This window comes from Anomaloglossus baeobatrachus, chromosome 11, assembly GCF_048569485.1.
Source record: "Anomaloglossus baeobatrachus isolate aAnoBae1 chromosome 11, aAnoBae1.hap1, whole genome shotgun sequence".
Taxonomy (NCBI): Eukaryota; Metazoa; Chordata; class Amphibia; order Anura; family Aromobatidae; genus Anomaloglossus; species Anomaloglossus baeobatrachus.
In genome coordinates this window covers 24677496-24686755 of record NC_134363.1, presented here as the reverse complement: position 1 = coordinate 24686755, position 9260 = coordinate 24677496, and positions in this window count along the sequence as shown.

Here is a 9260-nt window from a genome sequence, read left to right as displayed (position 1 = left end):
TTTTAAAACACCATCACGGCCTACATGTCCTTGTGCAGCGGGCACGCTCGCTATGTGCTCACTTCCATCGTGCGCACACAGCAGCTCAACAACTTTCATTAACTCCGGAAGTCTTAGGGTCTGGCAGTTAAACGCCGTAAATGCGATGTTCCGACACGCAGGAATTGGAATCTGCACATGTTGCAGCGTGTGTGGCAGCACCGCAGAGCCCTGCTGAAATACGGTAAGACATATAGCCTGGGATAAGTTGATCCAGAGGTGGTGCAGATCACGCTGCTGGAGTGGTGTCAGATCAAGGACCTATGCACCCTGCTACACAGTTTTGAAATGTCGACGAAGATGTTTAGCACTGGCAATGTCATTCTCAGCGTGACAATTCTGGTCATCTACATGATGGAGCACACTGTAATTATTATTCGGAGTCAGGTGTTGGGACAAGAGGAAGGGGAGGAAGTACAGGAGGAGTCATATGCGGAAGGGATAACAAGATCTACGAGGTCCAGATGGTCAGCGGCACCTATGCGGCAGTCATGGTGAGGGAGAGGGATTAACAAGGGCGCATAGTATCAGCAAAAAGTGTTGATGAAAGTGCAGGAGCCCATGAAGAAATGGAGGACGAACTGGCGATGGGCATGGAAGACTCAGCAGATGAGTGAGAGCTTGCTCACATTTCGGTTGTGCGAGGTTGTGGGTAGAGGGCAGAGGAAGGATGCACGATTCTCACCTCTCTGCCACCAACACACCAAGGACTTGGTCCTCCTGGATGCACAAGACACATGAGCGCCTTCTTGCTGCACTACCTACATGACCCTCGGATTGTATGAATTTGAAGTAATCCTGAATACTGGGTTGCCACACTGTTAGATCCCCGGTACAAGACAAAATTTGGCGAACTAATTCCTGCCATAGAAATAGACGCACGTATACAGGAGTATCTGCAGAATGTGGTACGCAATCTTAGATCTACTTTTCCACTAAACACCAGTGCTGCACAGAGTGAATCTCAACACTTTGTCATGGATAGGAGGAAATGGTCTTTTACTTGTCCACATCGGAGGGACCGAGGGATGGCTGCTGTGCTGAGATGGCGTTGAGTACGGTGTCCCTGCACAGTTGCACTTTTGGTCATATCCCAAAATGAGTTGAAAAAGGACAGATGCTGTTGGAAAGGGGAACAGGTGTGTTGGAAAGGGGAAAAAAATTTGGGTCCGTGGATTTGGTGGTTAAACAACTGTAACATTTGCTGAAGAAACAACATCTGTTACAGTGGGACTGGCAGATTTGGATAAAGTGGTATATAATCTGTGACCGCTATATAACAAAAATTAATAAGAAAAGAAAGAGAAAGGTATATATCACCTTCAGCAGTCAGTGTCCACCGTGCTCCCAGTTGGAAAAGGAGAGGTTGGCAACTTGAAGGTTTGGTGGAGGATACAGAGCTGTGTGGCTATGAAACTAATAGTAGCCTGAACCGAGTTAGACGCCATTCGGATCTGGAGACTGTGAGCCCTGTTAGCGTCACAGGGTCCACATGCCCACCCAGCCCAGGAACTCCCTGTTAACAACACAGGGGCCATTGAGTACGCTGACCGTGTGCGTAGGGGCCACACCTGTGGACAGCAGGCGCATCAGCAGCAGCAGGCCTGTTAATGCCACTGGGCTGCACAAGCAGGACTGTTAGGACAGGAGCTGGTCTTAACCGTTCTGCGTTACCAACTGTGGTGGTGGCCTGCATCCACCACCCTATCCCTGCCTACCTCTGGCCTAAAGCCGCAATGGGTTCAACACATGGAGGTGTGCTCTTTCGGAGCATAATAGAAGACTGCGCACCTCCTTGTTGGCTCCAGCCCCTTTTATAACCTGGGTCCGCCCCAAACCAGGGTGAACCACAATGCACCTCCTGGAGACAAAAGCAGAGTGACACGTCATGAGTGGCATAACTAGCGTCCTATTTGGAAACGCAACTTCAATGATGACCTCATGGCTGCCATGACCCAAACACCTCACCAGTCATCGTCTGACCATCAATAATGCGGTGACAAGTCATAGGTGTGGGCCTCTGCAAGCCATTTGGGAGGACACCTGATGCCCTGTGGTCTATATGGGACCCCCACATCAGGGCCAGGGCCAAAGAGTTCATTACCGGACCTAGTCTCTGATGCAGGAAGTGCCTGAGCATGCTCAGTAGCATGAAATACAGTCTCTGAAAAAAGACTATCAGCTTTAGCATGGTGTCTAGGCACAAAACAGGACTTAGACCCGGCACAGAATGCAAGCACCTGTGCAAAGAGGCTTTTCACACTTAGTGTGGGAGCATGCGCTGTATCCCGAAATGAAGACTTAGCGTCAGGAATGGCACAGTCAGGCTGAGCATACTCACTAGGCGAAACACTGTAATTATGATGCAGCTGGGGTACATCGGCACACGCATGCGCACTAGCTGCCTCTCCACACTTAGACGTGGAGGGGAAATTTGTCTTGGAGATGCTGTCTATGAACAGAAGGAAAAGCTAAAGGAAGCCTGACTTTCTATCCCTCTGAATTATGAAATGCAGCAATGAATTCCATGAGTTTGCTATAACATTAGCGTAGCTAAATGTGCATGAGGGTGTGATGTAGAGGTGCTAGAAATAGCTTGTCACCAGTGGGGCACTAATGGAATACAACAGCCAGTTCTATGATGCCACAAAATGGCAGTATTTTGTGCTATCATTATAGCTTATTAAAAACAGAGCACGAGGTTGTCATGCAGAGGTGCTGCACATAGATTTGCAGTAGTGTGAATAGACAAAAGTACAATAGCCACGTTTAGGATACAACTAGGTACACTGAGTGTTTGCTACTATAAATGGCTGAGTTTAAAAAAGTTTGAGTGTGCAATGCAGGCAGACGTGCTGCAAATAACGTTCCAATACTGTGAATTGACAAAAGTACAATAGCCACGTTTAGGATACAACTAGGTACACTGAGTGTTTGCTACTATAAATGGCTGAGTTTAAAAAAGTTTGAGTGTGCAATGCAGGCAGACGTGCTGCAAATAACGTTCCAATACTGTGAATTGACAAAAGTACAATAGCCACGTTTAGGATACAACTAGGTACAGTGAGTGTTTGCTAGTATAATGGCTGAGTTTAAAAAAGTTTGAGTGTGCAATGCAGGCAGACGTGCTGCAAATATCGTTCCAATACTGTGAATAGACAAAAGTACAATAGCCACGTTTAGGATACAACTAGGTACACTGAGTGTTTGCTACTATAAATGGCTGAGTTTAAAAAAGTTTGAGTGTGCAATGCAGGCAGACGTGCTGCAAATAACGTTCCAATACTGTGAATTGACAAAAGTACAATAGCCACGTTTAGGATACAACTAGGTACACTGAGTGTTTGCTACTATAAATGGCTGAGTTTAAAAAAGTTTGAGTGTGCAATGCAGGCAGACGTGCTGCAAATATCGTTCCAATACTGGGAATAGACAAAAGTACAATAGCCACGTTTAGGATACAACTAGGTACACTGAGTGTTTGCTACTATAAATGGCTGAGTTTAAAAAAGTTTGAGTGTGCAATGCAGGCAGACGTGCTGCAAATAACGTTCCAATACTGTGAATTGACAAAAGTACAATAGCCACGTTTAGGATACAACTAGGTACAGTGAGTGTTTGCTAGTATAATGGCTTAGTTAAAATGAGTTTGAGTGTGCAATGCAGGCAGACGCGCTATGCAAATGTCTTTGCACTAGTGGGACTATAGCAAAGTCCAATAGCCACGTATAGGATGCCACTAGGTACACTGAGTGTTTGCTAGTATAATGGCTTGGTTTTAATGAGTTGGAGTGTGCAATGCAGGCAGACGCGCTCTGCAAATGTCTTTGCACTAGTGGGACTATAGCAAAGTCCAATAGCCACGTATAGGATGCCACTAGGTACACTGAGTGTTTGCTAGTATAATGGCTTGGTTAGAATGAGTTGTAGTGTGCAATGCAGGCAGATGTGCTCTGCTAATGTCTTTGCACTAGTGGGACTATAGCAAAGTCCAATAGCCACGTATAGGATGCCACTAGGTACACTGAGTGTTTGCTAGTATAATGGCTTAGTTAAAATGAGTTTGAGTGTGCAATGCAGGCAGACGCACTATGCAAATGTCTTTGCACTAGTGGGACTATAGCAAAGTCCAATAGCCACGTATAGGATGCCACTAGGTACACTGAGTGTTTGCTAGTCTAATGGCTTGGTTAGAATGAGTTGTAGTGTGCAATGCAGGCAGATGTGCTCTGCTAATGTCTTTGCACTAGTGGGACTATAGCAAAGTCCAATAGCCACGTATAGGATGCCACTAGGTACACTGAGTGTTTGCTAGTATAATGGCTTAGTTAAAATGAGTTTGAGTGTGCAATGCCGGCAGACGCGCTATGCAAATGTCTTTGCACTAGTGGGACTATAGCAAAGTCCAATAGCCACGTATAGGATGCCACTAGGTACACTGAGTGTTTGCTAGTATAATGGCTTGGTTTTAATGAGTTGGAGTGTGCAATGCAGGCAGACGCGCTCTGCAAATGTCTTTGCACTAGTGGGACTATAGCAAAGTCCAATAGCCACGTATAGGATGCCACTAGGTACACTGAGTGTTTGCTAGTATAATGGCTTGGTTAGAATGAGTTGTAGTGTGCAACGCAGGCAGACGCGCTCTGCAAATGTCTTTGCACTAGTGGGACTATAGCAAAGTCCAATAGCCACGTATAGGATGCCACTAGGTACACTGAGTGTTTGCTAGTATAATGGCTTGTTTAGAATGAGTTGTAGTGTGCAATGCAGGCAGACGCGCTCTGCAAATGTCTTTGCACTAGTGGGACTATAGCAAAGTCCAATAGCCACGTATAGGATGCCACTAGGTACACTGAGTGTTTGCTAGTATAATGGCTTAGTTATCAGTTGGAGTGTGCAGAGGACAAGAGGGTACAGTGGCAGGATTGTGGTGCTCTGGGTAGAGGAATGGAAGCCTGCCTTTCTATTCCCTCCTAATGGTGAAATGCAGGGAGGAAATCCCTGACCTGGGCTACACAGACGCTGTTGCTGTTTGCAGGACCTGTCACCTATGGCTCTCTGACCCTGCCGGTTGGAGCCCTTAAAAGGACTGCTATAAAGTGCTCTCCCTAAGCTGTCTAACGCTGTGTATGCAGCGCATACAGCTGTATCGGCTATAGGACTCAGGAAGACGGAGCTGCGACAGTGATGTCTGACACCAAAGACGCAGAAGGCAGATAATGGCGTCCGTGAAGAAAATGTCCGGTTTTATAATGCAGGGACATGTGACATGCAGATCCTATCACACATGCCGTTGCTTCTCTGGCTCAAAGTCCACTTAGCTGTGTGTGTGTCTGGGATTGGCTGACATGCTGGCCCGCCCCACAAGACGCGCGCACTTAGGGAAGGAAGACAAGAAAAAAAAAAAAAAAAAATGGCGATCGCCATTATAGAAACAGCAGTGATCTGAAGGCGCTGTTCACGCACACTATACACTGAAATGTCATAATAGTTTGATTCACAGAGTGACTTACACTATTACAGCAGAAACCAAGCTATGATTTAGCTGTTTTTTGGCTGCTAGAACCGTTCTCGAACGTTTCTAGAACTACCGAGCTTTTGCAAAAAGCTCGAGTTCTAGTTCGATCTAGAACATGCCCCAAAATCACTCGAGCCGCGAACTGGAGAACCACGAACCACGAACCGCGCTCAACTCTAATCATGACTTCGCAATTAATTTGGTTAAGTTGGTCTCAGAACAAAATGAAAAAGAACATGTGAAAGTGAATTTAAAGCTGTAAAAAGTTAAAATTTCATTATTAACAAGCGTAACTGGGCCAACAAGAGACAGCATTTCTTATTAAACTGGACAAAAAGTAACTTCTTTAAAAAATGAAAAATTCTTGAGAGACAAAAAAGAGACTATGAAATGAGACAAGTGTTTAATTTGAATAATAATAATAATAATAATAATCATGAAAATATTAAATGCAGAGGAATAGAAGAAATACCACAGACCACAGACTCAGATTCAAGTGCCTCTTTGGAATGCCCTAGACCTTCAGCTTTGAGGATTTATAAGGAATTGTCTCAGGATCACATATTTTTTAGGAGATAGATTAGGATGGGCATAAGGAAGAATAAATACAATAAGAGGAAGAAAACAGAAGCAAATCACATGGAGAAATTAACTTGGGAATCAGCAAAAAATAATTGATAAGTAATTACTACACACAAGTTGGATGATGGCGTAATTCAGGTCTAAAAAAGGGACTTAACTTTTGTATAGAAGAAGACTGTGACTTTGTTGATTTCAGGATCAACATTTTCAAAGCCAAATGCAAAATATATTTATGTAAAATGTTTCAAAGTAACTTTGGTCAGAGAAAAACAGTTGATTTACTGGATGCGTTTGTAACATCTTGTAAGATGATAGAGTCCAATGATACTAATGAAAGTTTAAATGTTAATTTTATAGGAGATTAGAATTATTTTGCAATTTCTGAAATTATTTTCACGAATGTTGAGAAGTATTTCAACATACCTAAAATTAGTTTAATAAAAGACTAGAACCATCTCAATATACTTCAAATTAGTCTGCAAAAGGGAACCAGATTTTGAGACTAAGAACATTCGAAGCCACCTGGAATCAGTCTCAGGGAATCCATATTGACTCCAAATAGCAAAGATGTGTCGTATAGTATTATGACTACATGTACATCAATGGATATAGTGAGGGGTAAAATTAACACAAAGGCCTTAAAAATCATTTATATCCCAAAATATCTCTGACTAATTGTAGTGCATGAATAACTCAGGAGATGGAGGCTCTATAATAGAGAGACACAGGAACCCAAGGACGTCAGGCTCCGGAAACTGAGAGCAAGAAAACTGTTGTGAGATCAGCTACGGATATAAGATTGAGGGAAGGATGGTGAGCATGACAATAAAAAGGTAGTGGCAGGAGAGAAAGGCAAGAGAAAGAGGAACTGGAGAAGAAAGGAAAACACAAAAACTGCTGTTACTGAGAGGATGAGGACAAGGATAGGAGGAAAAGAATATAGGAAAGCCCAAAGAGAGACAAGTGTTCCTCTAGATTTCCATCTTTCCTAAGTCAGATGTGCGCTCATTTTTGCCCAAGAATTTTACCTCAGTTTGTGCTTGTGACAGAGTAGTTTATTGTTATCAACGGTTATTAATAAAGTCAGTTAAATGACAAAACTTGAAGCTAGAAGGAAAAATAAACTAACATGTACAGAAAATACACAATAAAGTTATATTGTGGTTACCATGAAAGTCAGAAACCGCTCCTGTCCTCATGTTAGGCACAAAATGAAGTCACTTGCTGCTTCTGTACAATGGTGGAAGATCATACAGCAGATATCTGTACTGACTCCAGGTATGATTTTGGAGTGGCAAATGACTTTTCCAGAAGAGCAGGTATTTCATTGGATACACAGATAAGCCCATACACCAGCGGTCATTAACTTTTCTTACATCGAGAGCCACATTTTAATCTGAGACATGGTAGTGTGCCATATTCAGACAAGAAACCCCAGAGAAATGACACTCATAGTAAACCATTATAGGTATGATGACAGCCAAAACATTCCCCACAGAAAGTGCACTGAGATCTTGTGTCTATATAGGTAGAATAATGACATCCAATTGTTCCGACTTTAATCTGATTTGGTATTCTTCAATATTCCCTCTAACAGTATCATTCTATCTTTATTCTTCTATTTTTATTTCTCTACCTCGTAATCCAGTAAGTATATGCCCATCCATATTTTCTATTCTGTGAGGAGCTACTCTTATAAGTCACCATGTGGAGATCTTCTCTGCATTTTTAGTTTCTAGCCCAAGTGCTAATGCTCCAAGCTTTCAGATTGCTGTGAGTCACATCTTGGGCTCACAAGTCCCATGTGGCTGCTGAGCTACAAGTTCGGGACCCCTGCTCTATGCAATGATGAAATAGCTCAGACAACAATTCTGAGCAGTAAAGCTGCCCAAAAAAGATCTAATGAAGGAAAAAGCAAGGGAAGCCCAGATATTGCCGATAAAGCAGCCAACCATCCCACCACTACCAAAGAACTACATAACTAGATTGTAACTAGAAATAATAGTAGACTGCAGACAAAGAAAGGAAAGAAAGAATGTAAGAGGAATGGAGCAACATGAGAGTGATGTGCGGAGATTGGGTGAGAGGTGTTGTTTTTCCAGATTACGGACTACAAAGATGACCCATTTGTTACATGGTATAACTTGTAAGGCTCAAGAAGAAATAGTAAATATGGTGAATCAATGACTAATGACTAACCGGCTCTCACCTGTATTAGACTTTCATATTGCTTTACATGGAGGATTGTGTCAATAGACTGAGCTTGCTGCCACTATATAGACTCATCTGGAGATTTGTAGGTAAGGTATAATATAGCGCAAGAAAGGAAAGGAAACAGAAAAAATAGTTTGATAATTAAAGAAAAACATTCCCTCACACTAGGATTTTTTGCTCGTTTCGATGCCATATTAGAACTTCGTATCAAGGCAGAGAAATACAAAATACATTTCCGAGTGTTCACTGTGATACTCCAATATGTATAGATTTTAGTAACAAATACTGTCCATTTGTAGTATATGAGACGAGACGCTGCACAGACTGAATTCAGCACAATGTATTTCTCCATACTGGCAGAAATAAAGAAGAAATCCTAATAAGACAAATAAAAATGTATAGAGTCAGAAAACATTTAAAACACTACCAAGTTCTCAGGTATATACACTGGAGATCGAGATTAGAGAGCAATGTACTGTATGATCACTTGATTTTTTTTCAGAAATAATGTAATCTACATTGATCAATATTTGAAGATATTTTTTTTTGCAAAGTTTGCACTATGTCACTAGGACAGGGTTTTACAACAAATCTAAATGTTTATCAACATAAAACCTGTATTTTGCCCAAAAGGTGCTGATGATAATTAGAGAACAACAATGACCGTGGCACAGAGGAAGAATATCAGTAAATGTTCTGCAGGTGAAAAGTCACCTATCAGTTGGACGTGCACCGGCCGTCGCTGTGAATGACTTCAGCATATCTGCAGCCACAGGACATCACTAGCCTCTCACACTGCTCTGGTGGGATTTTGGTCACCTCTTCTTCCATTCTTGTCCACACTTCTTTGACTATTGTGGGTTAATTGGCCATAACTTTGTCACCAAGGATTTTCCAGAAGTTTTCA